Here is an 18,941-nt window from a genome sequence, read left to right as displayed (position 1 = left end):
GTGCTTTACATTGGGACCTAGAAAGGTGTCGATAACACCCCTCTGTTCTGGCTACTGCTGAGCAGCGATGGCACAGCATCCATGCTGTCGCTCCAACATTCCACCACTCCAGCGGTAGGCTGGGGGTGGGCAAGATCTTGAGAGGGGACAAAATCAGGACAGCTGACCCACACTGAACAAAAGGATATTTCATACTTTATACCAAATATGAAAGCTAAGAGAAAGGAGAAGGAAGGAAGGACATTTGTTATTTTACAATGTTTGCCTTCCGGAGTGACCACTGTGGGTGCTGAAACCTTTCTTCCCAGGAAGAGGCCAGACATTGTTTGCTGATGGGAAGTAGAGAACAAAATCTTTTGATTTTCCTTTTGCTTACACATGTGCAATCTTCACTTTTTCTTTAGTAAATTGCCTTTTTCTCAAGCCACAATTTTTTTTTTTTCCATCTTATTTTCTCCCCCAGTCCTGCTGAGGAGGGGAATCACAGAGCAGCTTAGTGGGCACCTGGTGTCCAGGCAGGGTAAATCCACCACCACCTCTTAGTGCAGCACCATTTTTTATTGTTCTTACAATAGTCAGTTTCCTTCTGACTACTTTTCTTACGTGTGTTTTACCAATGGATAGAGTGAGTATTGCTAAAGGTAAAGACATGCTTCTTAATAATCATACTTTCAGAACCAGGAGAAACATGTTAGTGGAAGTAAAAATTCTGGACTCTTCAGCAGATGCTATAGAGCAAGGTTAATAGCCTGTTTTACAACTGTGGGCCTATCCTGCATAGGATATTATAAACTTATATTAATTTTGAACTAAGGTCAACACATAAACTTCTTCATCCAGTTTTAAAACGCAAGTGTCTTACTCCTTCTGCCCACTCTGCTCCAGAAGGGAGCATTTTGATTCTGGGATGAGCAGGCCTTCATGCCGCCACAGCTGGACATGCCCATTAAAAAACCTTTACAAATTCACTGGATAACAACATAGAAATTTATTGTTGTAAATGTGATTTCTATTTTTTAAAAAAATCTATTATAATGTTTCTTGTTATTTCATACTTCTAATCCTAGGACAAGGGAAGAAGGGGACTTTGATCAGTGCTCACAATATATTTATTATTTGTATTAGTGTTTTACCCAGGGGTCTCAATTAGTATGGATATTTCTAAATACTAGTTAAGCAAATGCAAACAGAAAATATTATCTAAATCACTTTTCATCTTTGGTAAACCCACTAATTTTCTTCTTAGGCCATACCTCTTCCAGAGGATGCATAATCTGTTACGGTACTTCATACGTTTTCTTGCAAACACCTGACACATTACAATTCATGAAAGCGAACTCTAAAGCTTTATCCTGCAGGAAAGTGGGGTTTTGAGGGCTTTGGGGTGAGTTTTTAATGAAAATATTGCTCTCTCTATATGCTAATCTTACACTGTTCTCAAAGCCTTGGATATCAAATACTTTTTGAGGACTGACCCAGCATCTGCAGTTCTTGTAGTATTTGCATTCTGACACTATTATGCTGTCTAAATGATGATTATGAAACAGATGCTTCTTTTATCTTCTTTTTATTGGAAGACTGTATAAGCCCCCCAGTCAGAGAAGATAAGCCTATCAGAAGTTTGTTTGTTTTTTTCTAGGGAAAAATTTCCGTAATGAGCTGTTTCTATTGTGTTTCTAAAAGACTCCTATATGTGTAAATTAATTTAAAACCTAGATGTCTTGAGTACAATTCACAAATTAGACACTCTAAATGTAGTAAATACCGTACAGATGTATCAGCAAGTGCAATTTACCGCTGCAATCCAATTAAATGGGCTGATTTTCCCTTTAACACTTACAGAATAGGTACAAGATTGGTCCTCTATGACTTGCAGTAATACCTTATCTTTTGCAGGGGAGGGAGCTATTCCCTACAAATTTTAGGATGTAGATCTGTAAAATCAGTGTGCTAAGGAGAAATATGCAGCAAGTGCAGCTATGCTGGGTAGGTTAGGGGTGCCTGGGAAATATTTGTCTTGTCTATAAAATTAAAACAGATAAATGAGATAACGAGAGGAAATGTTCTTTCCTGCAGACCTTCTTCTTAGCAATATGTTCCAAGCACTTGCTTTTCCCTATATCCCCACCTCATCTAGGGAGGAAGGAATATCTAGCTGAGAATTCAGGTCTGTTTATAGGTAAAGATAGCTGCACATATTTGATGACATTAATGCCAAGCTCTTTTTCTGTCTATATAAACAAAATACAATGTTAAAACCACACAGGATTCTTCTACCAAATCCTGCCTATTTGTTGGCATCTGGCAGAGTATTTCCATCTGAGCTTTGTGCCCTCTCAGCTGGTATGGCCCCAGAGGGAAACTGAACTAAGGGGCCCTTAAACTATGAGCTGGAAAGTCACAAAGGGCTGAGGGAGAATCTGTTTGTGTATTGGTAATGTCTTCATCTGCAGTGTCAGTAGCACACAACTCCTTGGGCACACGACAGGTGTTTCCTGCAGGGCAGGCAGCCGGTGCCTTCTGTGCAAGTCAGAACGTGGCACCCCTGGTGTGCTCTGTGGGTACACCAGCTTATCTGGTACCTCAGTGAGCCATATCTGAGTAAGAATGGATTCCTGTTTTATCCACACATAGCCCCAAACTTGTATTTAAAATCTGAGAAGTATGCGTTAAAAAAAAAAATTGGAAATATTAATAGTGACAGCTGGAATTATCTCTGCATCTGCTCATTTAGTTCCCAATTCAAATTTCCATGCAGGCTCTATTTATGCTGCATAACAGTTAACACTGCAAATTGATGCAATTTCAACACAGCCTAAACCACACAGATGAAACATACAGAAGCATATTCACTACGTTAAGAAGCAACATCAGTCAATCACTTGCACTGTAAATTGACAATCACAATAGGATAGATTGTATCAGCTAAACACTTTCTGAAAAGCCCTGATCACCCTCTGGATGGAAGGCAGGGGAATGGAGAATAACTTCTTGGTGTTTATAGCATCGCCCCAACCTCGCCTTACCTTCCTAAGATTGTGTTCATTAGTATAACATGCACATAGGGAACTGACTATTCCCTCACACCTGCTTCTTTCTACTAAAGGTCAAGACAAAAATCATATGTGACTCAAGTTCATAAAACCACTGCAATTTCAAGTTAGGGAAACACTTTTGAAACTGGCAGGTCTGAAATATAACTTCCTCTGTTCTCATGTTTGCTCTGTAATGTTAAAGAAATTTTATGTGGGTTCTTTTGTCTGGTTTTTTTGTTTGGGTTTTTTTTGTTTTGGTTTTTTTGTTTGTTTGTTTTTGGTTTTTTTTTTTGTTTTGTTTTGTTTTGTTTTTTGTTTTTGGGGTTTTTTTTTGGTTTTGTTTTTTTTTTTTTTGAAACTAATCTTTTTTTATTTTCTCTTTAAGTTCCAAAGGGAAAATGTGAGTGCCAGAAGCCCACCAGTTTATCTCAGCAAGCCAACTTGGACACAAATTGGAGGAAAAGAATTGTGATAAAGAATAGATTCACTTTCATACTGACTGACAATTGTTATGGAACACACTGAAAGAACAAGTTCTACAGTAATTGTCATAATTTTGAATGGCATCCTCCTCTTCTCTGTTGTTTTCCTCTCTTGGGCATTGTACTTACAGATATTAAAAGGCTTTTTATTTCTGTGCAAATTCTCCACCTGCAAGAACAGCTACAAACACTGGTATAAATTGCCTACAGAATCCTCTTTAAAGCTCAGTTTTTATCTATATAGAACAACATTGTTGAAGAAAAACATGAAAATTGTGCTCAGTATTACACAGGGTACAGAAATAGCCATCCCTTGCTTCTGTATTGGAATCTAATTTTTTCACCACCTAATAATACTCATTACCTATATACAAATAATTTTGATGTAATCTTACATTTAAGGCCATTACTGAGAAAAATAAAAGTTTTATATTATTGTAAGACAGTCTCATAATCAATATTTTCGTTATAAAACTTATGCACCATTTTTGGTACAGTATTTTTCTGTAAGTATTGTTGTAATTCACTCAGTTTCATGACCAATATACTTTAACAAATTCTGCATTTCGCTTTGTATTGGAGTTTCTCTTGGCTCAGAAAAAAGAGCTTCAGGGCTTCAAGGCCATGAATCCTTTTTTGCTTGATATCAGTATGAAGCTCTATTTGTTCCCTCCTGTCAATTGAAGCAGTAACAGCAATAGAATAAATAATCATTGCATACGTCAGGTTCAGGGTTCCACAAGATTGATTAATAACTAAATATCATTGCAAAGCACCATCATTCTGGCTAAACTTGAACATCGTCTCTGATTTCACTCAGTAAAAACTGATTGCCTCAGTAAAAACAGGAAAAATAGCCTGAAGGCAGTGGAACAAACAAGTGTCAGATCAAGTGTCTAATCAGTCAAATCCTTTTTTTTTTTTTTTTTTTTTTTTGGTATGGTTTTTCTGGCTCTGGCAAATGCCTATTTAGAGTGATGGGGTACTACCCCGAGTTCAAGCTAGAAACAAATACCTGAATCTTTGAATGGACTCTCAGAAGAACACCAGGAGCTCAGCAGACCTCCATCATTCCCAGGGTTTCTGGACTGCCAGGATTGCAGCTCCCCACTTTGGAGTGCTGCTGACAAAGTATCTTCCACGCTCCATCCCAAATAATTTCTCTTTTCCATCCACATTAAGACTTACATTGTCAGTACTGCTCAAAAAGGGCTTCCTCCTCCCAGTGGATGGATAACCCAGCCACTGCCCAGTCACCAGCAGGTTTCTGTGGCACAGATTTTGCCCTTGCCCCTCGGGATCACTTCTCAGTGAGTAGGAATTGAATGTGCAGAAATACACTGGGGAGCAGAGATGGGGGCTGTGTTCACTTGCTTCTCAGCAAAGTCCTAGCCCTAGGGTGCCAAGTAGGCAGGAGATAGGTGTCTGAATGACTCCAAGCGGGGAACTGAAGGTAGGTTGTTATTTCCCCATGGAAGCTACTAGTCTCTAACCTGTAATTCAAAAGATGAGTGTCTAAGCCCTCATTTCTGGAGCCACTCTTTCTTCCTTTGTGTTCCTGAAATTCCCACATTCCTGACTACACAAAGGAAGAAAAGAGCTGCACTGGTCTGGAAACAGTCATCTTCTGGCCAAGAACCTTAACCATTAGAATATAATCGAACAACTGTCTGCTACTACTACAGTATCATCAACTTCCCTCAGTTTGGATGAGTCATTTAATGCACTGCTCCCTGTCAACTTCAGAGCTACTAAAATCTCTTGTCCCTTCAATAATTATTTCTCTTTGCTGCTTCATTTCTTCCGCCATCCATTATAGCTGCCTCAGCATTCACACCGCATGCTTCTCACTCATCTCTCAAATACCTGTTGTTGCATTCTGTTAGTTACAGCTATGAATTGCTATGCTGCAGCATATTTGAATAGTTCACTTGATATCTCATTGTTAAACACTTGAGCTGCAGCTCATCAGTTTAATTCTTATGCTGTTACAGCAGGATTGCTGAGTTTTCAATGGCAGTAACAGTAGCATCCTTAGAGGATTTTCAGAGATGGTTATTGCTAATGGTACTCAAACTTCATCAGTTTTGCAATGAAGTTAGTATATTTCTTTAGAACTGACAAAGAACATGAAACGTTTCTCTTGTTAAAGCACATGTCAGCAGAAATGGTTAAAACGTCTCACTGATTCCGACTAAGGTGCTGTGATGTTTAAAAAGGCCTTGTTGATTAACTGGTCTGATGCCAGGGAAAGAGAAGAACATGTTACTCCTTCCTTCACATTTTACTAGCATTTTTATGTCAGACTTCTTTACCTTAGTTCTTTTTTTCAATCATGACAAAACATTTCAGGCAAAAAATTCAACAGCATAATCACTGCAAGTAGAAACATCTTCCAGTAGCCCTCGAACATCCTTAACTACTTGTTAAAGAGAGGTTATCTGTTTTCAACTTATTGTAGCCTCAGGAAAAAAAGCCTCAGGTAGAATGGAAAGACTTTTCTGCAGGTGTATTATGTTCTCTCAGGATTGTTCTCTGTTATGATCTGACTATTGAGAAATGCCTCTGCCCAAATTAAGGCTCAAATGAGACCATATGGTAAAGTCAATCATACAGATTTTATTTAACAGTAAAATGTGATGGAGCGAGAGAGAAAGAAATAGAAAGGGGCTGGGGGGTGGGGCTGAGTAGGAAGGGAAAGAACTAGCAAGCAAAAGATAGTCAGCACCTGTAGATCCAACAGTGTCTCTCTCATTGGTCCTTCTTCACCCTGGGCTTCATGGTGGTGGGGATACTGAGGTCATTCAACACTTTTTGCTATTTATAAATTTTAGCAAACAAAGGAATTCATGCTCATTGGCTACACAGTTCTCTTATTCTATTGGCTAAATGATCCCCTCACTTCTAATGCTAAACAGTCCTATGCTCAGTGTTTCTCTTCTTTTGAGTTGATGCATTTCTTGAGTCAGCGGGTTGTGAGTTGGTGATCACAATCACCCCCAACCAAAATTACCTTTTACCTGGTCTGGGCTAATTTCAGCACAGTTGCTGAGTTGGGTTTCCTTGTGTTCCATAAATTGTGCCATTATCAGTGATACATTCCTCTTCCCCAGCTTTGTTAACCTCCCCCTTGGTCTGAGATAACACGTGGGCAACAGTACCACCTTTATCTTATCTCAAGCTCCTGTCCTGGTGGCTTAACTTACAGTCCAAATTTCAGGTATGCATGGAGGCATACTCAGGGGGGCTTCAGTGGTCCTTGGTATTCACAGGTGCCATCTGTCCCGTAACTTGTGGTGATCTTGGTTTAACCAGTGATATGTGTACCAGCAGTTGCTTCTTTACACAGTTTGCCACAGTGAGAACTTTTGTCTGGATGCATTACCCAGGATGTGCAGGACAGACCTCACCCAGAGCCAGCACCATCCTGCCACTCCATTCTGTGTTTATCCCATGGCAAAGCCCTTCTGCAGCCTAAACAGTGTTTGAGACAGGTAACTGTGGTCTTTAAGTCCTTACACTCTCCTGTCTTGGTCATTACCTTTAAGTAAACTAAAACAGGTTCCTTTAACATCTCAGTGTAAAGAAAAAAAAAGTGTTTTCTGAGGCTGTTCCCACAGAGGCTGGGAGATCTTTGCTGGAGAATTCTATAAACATACCTCACAAGTATCTGCTGGAGACAGTTATTATTTAACTCAGAAAATTGCTGGAGAATGAGGTTTTTTTGAAGATCTTTCTCCAGTTCCCAGATCTAGAGAAGAGGATACTACAGTGGTATCCCACCACGGCAGTTTAAGACAAGAATACTTTGTCTGGTCTTCCCTTACACTGTCTCGATATTAAGATGTCAGATATAGCAATATCCTGGTACCAGAAGACAAAAAAAGACCTGCTCCTACACTTGTTATGATCATATGTGGCAGGAGAAACCAGCAAGAAAAACTAGGAACTTGTGTGTCTCAGTTATACAGAGCCATATACCAGCACCCCTGAGTGACATAACATGTCACAGCAGAAATATGATAGACATACTTGTAGACAGGCAATGCAGCATTCATAATTTTGTGTGTGTTTGTGTGTGGTAAGCAGCTTCCTTAAAAAAGAAAGCACTAGGGAACATGCTAATGAAATGACATTACCATTCCTGACAGTCCTGGCATTCTAAGCTGGGTTGTTCAACTTGACAGTGACTCTCTATGATAACAAATTACTGCAGACCCTGCACAGTTGGTACCAGGATGTATCACCAAATATAATTTTAGAAATTTGCTGTGAAGCACATAAGTAAAAAAGCACAAGTGTTCTGAAAAGTATGAATTCAGATATAATCAGTAATAGCATCAGCTGAAACACTTTGTTATGTGAAGGTACAATCTATTTGCCCTCTGGCTCTTCTGTGAATACACAATTAACATAATAGCATTCCTGTATTAATAGGCATAGATAATTTTCTCAATTGTTGTCTATTCACTCTGATAATCTAGCAAGCTATTAGTCCATGTCAGTCTGATATAATAGGCATTCCAGAACAAGTGTATAGAAGTACATCAAAAAGTGGTAATCGGAAGCAATAACAGGTTAGATTGAAAGTGTAGTCACTCATTTAACAGGCTGGTCCATAAAATATTAGCAAGGCTTCCCTTATTTTATCCAGGATGCTGTTTCAGGGAAGTGCTGTAGGAGATGTTAGCATTCAGTCTTTTAAACACCTCTCGCTACAGCCAGGGTCCTGCTGACAGCCATGACCACTCCCCTCTCCTTCACTTTATGAATATCAATCATACAGACCCAAGAAAAAGACCTTTAGCGGCATATATGGCTGAGATCAAGAGGCATTTTGCTCAGAAGGGGCAAGATCTTGTATTTGACAGCTCACAAGCCATTTCAGTGTGTATTCACTGTACAAAGCAGGTACAGGGTTAGAGGAGTTACTGCTAATGGAGCCTTTGCAGTTCCAGTAGGGCATGCAGAACAGCCCACACACCCATGCTGCAGTGCTCACCAGCATCACCTCCTCTGACTTCTCCTGCCTTCCCTCCTCCCCTATCTCTGGTGACTAACAATTGGTATCGTTACCAGCAGACACACAGAGAAATTTCCTGACAGGGTGTGTCAGGGGCAGGATACTCTGTGTATGTGTGCGTGGGGGGAGGGTGTGTGTGTGTGTGTGAGGGGAGGGCTCCGAATACAGCCCTGTCATGAGCCTACAGTGCCTCAAGGTCCTGCCCTTACACCACCAAGAGAGAAGGGCACAGCTTGTTGCCTGCATAGAGAAAAAACAGCTCCAGTGGAATAAGGTTCAGGGAAACAATAAAAGGGAACCTCCTCTTTCTTTGCCCTTTTGTAATACATTTCAAGCTTCTGCTTGAGAGCTTCCAAAGGAAACAGGTGTCAGCATTTTCTAGTGATCAAAACAAGAGATAATTTCCTTAATGCTCTACCCAGAAACTTTTCAAGAAAATTATCTAAAAATTTAGCAAATAATCCTACTCAATTTTGCCAATTTCTAGAAAATGGAAAAAACTCTGGAATTAAATTTGAGGGAAGCATTAATTACAGATGTCATTACCTCTTTGGTCCCTCACGAAGTTCAGTATTGTTTAGTTTTTCCTGGGATTCTTAAATAAATAACATATTATCTAATCCATAATATTTCCTTTTAGCAGACAGAGGAAATGGCTGGTGTTTCTAAAGCTTTTCCCCAGCAGTCTTATTCACTGTTCATCTGAATGAACTGCATGCAGTGCAAAAACTGTGTGCTTGGAAGTGCATACAGGTCCAAAGAGCATTGGAACATTGTGTGTTTGATACTTTGTAGGTGTTTGGTGTCAACCCATGGGCCTAGAAATATCAAGAAAATTAGAAGACCAAAAATAGTGATCCTCTTGTAAATAAGGACAAAGTAGTGGCCAGTTGAAGCACTTACTCGAGGGCACACTAAACAAGCTCTCTCAGAGCTAGCTACTGAGCTTGTATTTCCCATGATCTTACATGTAAGAGCATCCTTCCCCTTCCAGCTGTCTGAAAAATGGGAGGTAACTGGCTCTGCTGAATAATTATATGTCAGAGTAAAGGAATTTGAAATGTGGCACCCTTCAAGGCTCTTTTCCTGTCTCATTTCCCATGCTGTAAATACGATTTCTCTGGGTGAGATCATTACTGAGCACAGGACAGAGTATTACCATTATGCTGATGATGCAAGATCTTTTCCTGGCCTTGTAGCTGCAGGGCCAGGTCCATGGGAAATTTTGAAAGACAGTTAACTGAACGCATCAGAAGTTATTAGTGCCCAGACCTGAGAAGACAGATCTGTGTTCTTGGCGGAGGTCACATGCCTCAAGAGGGTACTCAGAAGTCTCCAGCCTATTGCCACACTGCACACACTGACAGAGCCTCTGTTATTATTTTATTCAGTTGCATCATTCCAAGACCCCATCACAGGGCTCTCGACAGGGCAGCTGATGTCATTGCAGCTGTACATTATCTCAATGTGATGGGCTATTGTGACACATTATGTCCACCAACAATTTTTTTTTTTTTTGCATCAGCTGCTGCTTATTATTTCTAAATCTTTCACCAGGCTGTACTTTGACTATATTTAAGAGATATTCACTGAGCTCTAAACTGGTGTGACTTTCTGCTCATACACCACCCACTGCTGAAAGTTTCTACCACTGAAATGAAGTCAGCTGGATAGCTTAATTCTGTTATGACAGCCCTCCAGAATAAAATTCCTTCTACATCACATCTGTTCCCATTTACCCATTCCCAGTGTTATGAATTTAGACTGAAAATATGCCTCTACTTTCTTGGTTTTAACATTAACATACACCACAGAATAGAAAGTGTGACATACACTCTAATAAGTGTATGACAGAACACGTGTTTCTGTGAAACAGTGCATGTGCATATGTGCACTTACAACATACAGTATACAGGTTACAAAAATGTAATTAATATTAAATTGGAATGCACAATATGTAAAGAAATCTATTTCAGGATATCAGTGTTTTGCATTTTTATATTCCTATAATAATTTTATAAGCACACTATGAAATACTGTGTAACTTTTCTATTTGCCTCTTCTGTGTGCACAATTGCATTCCAAATGCTGTTCAAGACTAGAGACTCTCGCACTCAACAGATGTCACAGAACATGAAAATATTTTATTGTACAATGCACATCCTGTAACTTGTGCCCCACAGGGTATTCCCTCATTTATAAGGGCTTGATGAAGATGTTTAGATTTCATTTGATTGTATTTATTTTTGATAGCATAGCAGGAAGGCCAGTGTGCAGGGGATAGATTTGCTATGACAGATCTGGTGCTTATAAAATCTTCTACCCCACAGAAATCAGTTTTCCTGCAGTGATGGCTCATGGGAAACCCGGATCACTTCCATTAGCAACGATGCATTGGTAACATTACCGTATTCAGATGTGGAGGACTCAGCTTAAGATTTTTACAGCGAAAACAGAGAAAGGAGGGTGTTTTCTTGGATGGACTCAGAGCAGCTACTGTGCATTACTTTCCAGCACAAAGATACCTGGAATATTTATATTTTTCCTTCCATTTTGCCAGCCTTCCTCCAGAGTTGCTCGGTCAACACCCTGTATTTTTCAGGGAATAAAGCTACTCTCATCACCAAGAACACTGCTGGGCCCTCTGACAAGAAACCCCTTCCCCCACACATGGCCTGTGAGTCTCACATCTGTCTGTCTGAAGTCATTAATCCAAAGACTTCTATGGAGGCAGGATTCTCACGCTAACAAGCTGGCAGCTTGGGTTGTGCTCTGTTTTCTGGCTCTAGCTAAAGCCTTCCTTGCAAGAGGTTAGAAAGAGAAGCCCTTCATTTTAAGTGATGTTCCAGCGAGTGACTTGAGCTGAACGATGAGTGCTTTTCAGAAAGGCTCAGCCTGAAAACAGAAGGATCTTCACAAACATAATAGCACAGCCCTTTCATATTTAAAATATTAATTAAATACATTTTGAAAATTCTCCACATAAATCTCTCCTGCTGTTCTTTACCTCTATAATGTGGGAGGGGATGTGGCAGAAGCCTTAGCTCACAGCAACATACAATTCAACCAGGCTCATATAAGATACATGTGTTTCACATGAAATGCATATGTGTTTCACTCTACAGGAAGCTAACATTTTGCCAGCATCCAAATGAAATACAGCTTCACAGTGGCTGCTAAGAAAAAAAAAACAAAAAGCATTACCAAAAGAGGTAACATTCATTTCACAATTAGACTATAATAACTCTTAACTTTCATTCTGGAAGTAAAGGTAGAGAGAAAAATAATTGCCATTAGCTTTTGTTCAAACCATAGTTATTTGAAAGTGGATTCAAGATTATTTTATCTGGAAATTTGAATTACCATTTTTCAGAACAATTTTAATAACCTCTTCCAGCCAATAATATATTTTTCTTCCAGAAAACATATGGCTTTCTCTGGTGTTCAGGCTTCCATGGAATTAAGTTCTTTGGGAGGTCAGTAACACATTTCTAAAGCTCTTTACAGTGATCAAAGTGGATCCTTGACCTTTTTTTTCTGGTCTCCTTGTGCTATGAACTACACATATTAAAAAGCAGCTAAAGCAAGGCAAGTAAGTTTTCCCTGATTTAAGAAAGTTTCTGATTGCCAAACATCATCTAGCATGGCTCTGTGACATCCCTCAGGAGGAAAGAGGGCTGCAGATAACAGTCCAGAGCACTGTTTCTGTGAGCATCCCTGAACCTCAAGGCAGCTTTTAGAAGTTTTAAAGTCAAAGTAGCTAAAAGGAAATTTACTTTAACTCTGTCTCTGCTGGCCTGGTTAGCAAAGAACAGCCACAGCCAAAAATGTGTAATAACTGTACAAGTTATTTACTTACCACTCAAGTGAAGACATTTCTGCTCCAGGAAATAACCATGCTCTCAATGTCAAGATATTTTCAGTCTTGTAAAAAGTATCCTGGAATTTATTACTGGGCACAGATAACAAGTTCCTCCTGATGATATTTTATTAGACCAACATGTTCTGGTACCAATGGTCATTGCTTAAATCAGGGTATTCACCGATGATTTTAAGAGAAGAATATACTAACTCATGCAGCAAACTGAGGTTTCCACCTATACAGAGATAAGTGCTGATGCTATTTAGGTAGAAAAAGCACAGCCTAATTTAACATCACAACAGGCATCTTTTACCAACACCCTCAGACACCTTCTGTGGTCCAGGACATCTGTGATTCATAAGACCAGTGACAGAAGAGCTGGCATCCCTGACTGCTTCTTCTCCTCAATGACCTGTTGACATTACCAGTGACTTTATACTATGTCCTCATTAATAGATGCTGTAACCCACCAGCTGCTAAGATGCAGTTAGCTGATATCCTTATTCCCTGTCATCCTTCAGAAGCTATCAATTCATCATGGGATACAGAAGTGGGAGAGAGGAAAAAGAAAAAAAAAAAAGGAAAAACAACCAACCAACCAAAAAAAAAAAAAAAAAAAAAAAAAAAACCCAAAAAAAACCCAAACCCAAACCAAACTAAACCAGAAAAGAGAACCCTAAACTGAAGCAAAATATGACATCTGACAAGAAAGGGTGTGATAGAAATTCATTAACTGCAACTTTAGCACACTCTGGATCTGTCCTTAACAGAGAACTGAGAAGTCATGAAAGGGAGAATGTGCATGGTATTTATCATAGTTTTAAATAACTCTTCTCCCTAAAGTGTTGTGCTTACTTATGAAGACACTACATACAGTGGGCTACTTTTCATGGAAAAGATGAACTCTAGAAGAAAGCTTGTATGAGCAACAGCAAAGCATAAAATCTTATGCTTAACCTGAATGGATGAATATTCCCAAAAACACTCCATGGTGACTTCAGCAACAAAAAGGAAATATATTCTTACCATTTCAACAGACCTCCGTCAAAGCGTTCAATGGCCTTCAGTATAAAGCCAAGAACAAGTTAATGATATCAAAGGGAATTGTTGAAAGATATAAAACAAATGCAAACATGGTTCAAATAAAAGGCTACTTTGGTGGAGGAGAGGTGGGCAAAACTCACAATTCCCACATACATGTATTTATTATTTGTTCCTATTGAACAGGTTTGACTGAAAACAAGTATCATGGTTTAATCACAGCTGGCAACTTAGTACCACACAGCCCCCCACTCACTCCCCAACGCTCCTTCCCTGGCGGGATGGGAAAAAGGATCACAAAAAGGTACAGCCTGTGGGTTGAGATAACAGAATTTTATTAATTAAAATAAAGTAAAATATAATAATACTAACAACAGTAATAATAATGATATAAAACCAAGAGACAAATAAAACCCAAGAGAAACAAGTGATGCACAAGACAGCTGCTCATCCTCCACTGACTGATGCCCAGCCCATCCTTGAGCAGCTCCCAGGCAACTTCTCCCAGCTTATATACTGTGTTCTATGGTATGGAACATCCTTTTGGCCAGTTCAGGTCACCTGTCCTGGCCATGCTCCCTCCCAGCTTCCTGTGCAGCTCCTCACTAGCAGAGCATGGGACACTGAAAAGTCCTTGACTTAGGGTAAGCAGTAATTAAAAAAACAATTAAAACATTAACGTGTTAAAAACATTCTTTGCATACTGAATCCAAAACATAGCACTGCACCAGCTACTAGGAAGAAAATTAACTCTATCCTAGCCAAAATCATGACAAGAAACAAAACATTGCTATGGATAGCACAAAAGTAAGAAAAACAGTTGTATCCAGTCAATTAGCCCAGGTTAAAGGCATCCCTGAGTGCACACTGAAAAGAGGAAGCCCTCAAAAACTATTTCTGAAAAGTCATATAGCATAGCAAATATAGCCTCAAACGCCAATAAAAGGAAAAAGTGTGGTTTATTAAACAAAGAGTTTAATTTCAAGCATATTCTGTAATGAGAAAGAACAGAACATTTACTGAGGAGAAAGAGAAAATAAACAGAAAAAAGAAACAAAACTCATGACTCCAAAACACTCCTCTAAACATTCAAAGGATAATGGTACAATGAGCAATAAGCAGCATGGGTTCATAAGGAACATGTTGTGCCAAGGAAATGTGATTGCTTTTTTGATAGAACTGCAAAAATCCTGGATGAGAGATACACAGCGTGATTTTAATATAGGGTTTAATACAGTGTCTTACTAAATCTCCCAAAATGAATCCAAATTGCTTTGGATGTAAGCACTGTCATGTAAATTGAAAACAGGTTGAAGGATCACAAACACTGGCTGATGAGAAATGGCAGCAGATTGCACTAAGTTGTGGGGAAATAGGCAGTGGGTCTACAGCAAGGTATGAAGTTGTCTCTTATTTTAATAGCTTCATTAATAAGCTCTAAGAAAAGCTAAACAATATGTAAATTGCCTTGGCAGATGAAACAACTGAGAGTAATGTTAAAGTGGCAGAGAATATAAAACTAAGGTCTAATTAAAAAAAAAATAAGTGAAGCACCAAGCTGCTGCCTTGGAGAAGGGAGAGCCCACAGCAGACAAAACCAAGCATCTTCTACAGTCAAAGCAATGGCCTATGCTTAGCCTAGGAATGAAGGGGTAACTAATATATGTTACTTATGACTGTTTGGAGTGCACTTAATTGGACACAAAAGTTAATGTATGTCCCAGATGCATATTTAGTAGCTTAATGTGGCATGGGAAAGGAGAAAATCATCTGCATGTAAAAAACATAAGGTTTTAATTGTTCACTATTAAATAAATTTTAGCACACTAAAGTACAGAAAAATCTTGAGATGCACACAGAAGGGAGAGACAGGGACCACAACACCAGGAGATAAAAACAGAGGCTAGGGACAAATAATCTAAAGACGTCTGCTCCATGATTTCAAGGGATGAGGCAGTGTCTATACCATAGTCTCTCCCTTCCCCATTTTATTCTTTAATTTCTTCTTCTTTTCCTCATATTCTCTGAAGATAATCTCTTCTTCCTCACTCATGCCTTTTTTTCTTCTGCCAGCCTTCTTAACTTCTCTTCCTCTTTGTCTTTCAAAGTCTTTCTCAGCTGCCCTTCCTCTCATTTTCTTATTTTCTCTTTACAGCTGCACAAGGCTGCTTAAAACCAGCTACTGAGATGCCACTCAACTGCCTTTGCCACTCTGAGATACATATGATCACCCACTCTGGGCTGGACTGCAGGCTGGATTAGAGGAGGTGCTGCTGTGCTGGGCAATCTCAGCCATCCCAAGGACACTAGTGCTGCCAAAACCTTTTGAAATCCTTTGGAATTTTGCAGCACGGTTGTAACTGGAAATGGTGGAGCTTTCACTCTTCCAGCAGTTTCTCCACACCAGCCACAGCTTTGTTATGGCCTCAAAGATATTCCACAGTTCATAGAGCATAACTAAGAAGTCACCACAGTTCAGATCTTAACTTCCCTTGAACTTCAGTTTTGCATTAAATAACAAACTAGGGCAAGGAGTGACTCACAGGAGCAATGTTCATGCTGATCATCCGTATCACAATTGCAGTCTGACTTGAAACTTTGAATACCAGTTTGTGCTTTTTAGGGTTTGTGGCTCCAGTTCAAATGAATTGAAATAGTCCAACTCCAGTAAATATAGAAAAAAAAAATTTGTATAAAGCAGCTACCAAAATCAAACAAAACCCCACACAAACAAAAAGCAAATTACCAAATGAACAAATATCTAAGAATTCTCTGAAACACAATGATCACAAGAATTTCACCATGCTGGATGCTTAAAGAAAAATCAGTTAGGCTGAACATGACCTAACGCTTTCAAAGTCTGTAAAGGTTTAAGCTGTGTCCATATGACTCTTAGTGCCTTTCTACATTTCTTACCAATAACAGAGTGAAAAACTTAGACAAACTTTTTTGAAGGAAAGGTTTTATTATTTTTTTCACTGCTCTTAATTTCATAGCCAGGCAAAGAAAAGAAGAAATCTTTGATCTCACCTTTAGTATTGAGACCTTTACTGCTTGAGCACTTTCTGTACAGAAAGATGATCATAAGGGTAAAAGGGATGATGCTAACAGAAGAGACTGAAATAGAATGAATTTTTGTGGGTGGACATCACACACTGGCTTCACCCTCATTGTCTTAAACTATGTTCTATCAAGGATACCCACTAATAACAGATACTCTTTCCCACAGCTCTACATCATATAAATATAACTTATTCCTCAAGTAATTCAACTTAAAAAAAGAATTCATGACTTCTCACTCCAATGATCATTGTTGGTAAATAGGCAATATATCATTCTGCCTTTTGGATAAAATACGACAAAAGCATCATGTATCAACTACATCACAGTTTTCCACATAACATAGATACTTGGTTTTTTATTACTAATAGTTATTGAAGAGTTGCTGAAACTCCTCTTTAAAAACAAGGAAAACTTATCAAACAAATCTATTTGGACTGTGTGACATGAGCACTGACGTTTATCCTTTAAACAGAACTCAAACTTCAGCAAATGAGAAAGGTTAAAGGGAAAAGCATTATAATTTAAAATGTGAAACTAGACAGGAAGAGCAATCTATACTCAGGAGCCATCAGAAGCTTTCCTAAGGGATGTCAATAACTGCACAATCAAAATACTAATTACAAGAAACTTACCATATTATCATTAAACTTCGAATTCCTTCTTGAATTTAAATTTCAAATTTTTAAGCATTTGTTTACTGTTAGAGAGCCTGGCCCAGCCATATAAGAAAGTGAATTCAACAACAAAATTCCTCCTTTTGATTAGGCTATATTTATCTGTCTGAAATAAAAAGCCCAATGATACCACATCACACTAATTATGTTCCCTCCAAACTCAGATTTTTATGACAGCACAATACACATCAAAATCCAGTGAGATGTAAGAAGACAGCCTAAACAAATCTACCCTTTTTATAGAAAAAAAGATGTCCTATTAAATTTGCCTAAATGAAAAAGTAGAAACCAGTGTACAGTACACACCGTAGTTCAAAACCAAAAAGGACAGAAGTTGTTTTGGGAAACATACTCTTTCTTCTTCAGTGATGAACTGTTGAACATTGCTAACGGTATTCTGGGCTGCATCCAAAGCAGTGTGGCCAGCAGGTTCAGGGAGGAGATTTTGCCCCTCTGCTCTGTTCTGATGAAACCCCACCTGGAGTGCTGTGTTCAGCTCTGGGGACACCAACATAACAAGAACATGGACCTGTTGGGGTTAGTCTGGAAGAGGGCCACAAAGATAATTAGAGGGCTGGAGGACCTCTCCTACCAAGACAGGCTGGAGAAGAAAAGGCTCCAGGGAGACCTTAAAGCAGCCTTCCAGTACCTAAAGAGAGCTGGAGAGAGACATTTCTCAAGGGTATGTAGTGATAGGACAAGGGGGAATGCCTTCAAAATGAAAGATAATTAGAGGGCTGGAGGACCTCTCCTACCAAGACAGGCTGGAGAAGGCTCCAGGGAGACCTTAAAGCAGCCTTCCAGTACCTAAAGAGAGCTGGAGAGAGACATTTCTCAAGGGTATGTAGTGATAGGACAAGGGGGAATGCCTTCAAAATGAAAGACAGTAGGTTTAGATTAGATATTAGGAAGAAATTCTTTACTGTGAGGGTGGTGAGGAACAGGTTGCCCAGAGAAGCTGTGGATGCCCTATCCCTGGAAGTGTTCAAGGCCAGGTTGCATGGGGCTCTGAGCATCCTGGTCTATGGAAGGTACATGGCAGGAGGGTTGGGTAGGTGATCTTGAAGGCCCCTTCCCACACAAACCGTTCCGTGATTCTATGAACTCGGAGGAGACGTAAAAAGAACAACAGTAATCCCTTCTTGCTGAAACACAGTAACATGTTCAGTATTACTTATTCAGGTAATGAATACTTGAGATGTCAAAAAAACCAGCAGTGCAGGCATTGAAAGCCTATTGATTTTTTTATCATAGATGAAATATCATAGAACACCAACAGAACAGAATGAATGTACTTGGAAACCTTTCAATTTTTTTTTTTTCCCATGTAGGAACATGTTTATTGGTGTTCCTTTTATAGATTTTGGCTGCAAAACATCTATGAATTTTAGTTCCCCCATCTAACAGAGAAAAATGTTTTGGGTGTTTCTGGGGGTTTTTTTGTTTGTTTGTTTTTAAACATGTTATAAATATAAAAGTCTGCTTGTGGTTTTTGAGATCATTTCTAGGCTGATGCATGAATTGGTAGAAAGACTGCCAAAACATGTGCAACTTCTTTAGCAGTGTTGTGAAAGCCTGAATGAACTGTAGGTTGTATCAGAAAATAATGGAGTAGGAGCTTTATCCTAAAGGAAGATCTGATCACAAGAAGTAACAGAATTATTTGAAAGACATGGGACAAAGGCACCATGGGCCCCAAAAAACCACACAGTGAACTCCTTCCCTAAAAGAAACCAAAAAAACAACAACTCATAAATTATA

Source organism: Corvus moneduloides, chromosome 4 (assembly GCF_009650955.1).
Source record: "Corvus moneduloides isolate bCorMon1 chromosome 4, bCorMon1.pri, whole genome shotgun sequence".
NCBI lineage: Eukaryota > Metazoa > Chordata > Aves > Passeriformes > Corvidae > Corvus > Corvus moneduloides.
This window is presented reverse-complemented; position numbering follows the sequence as displayed.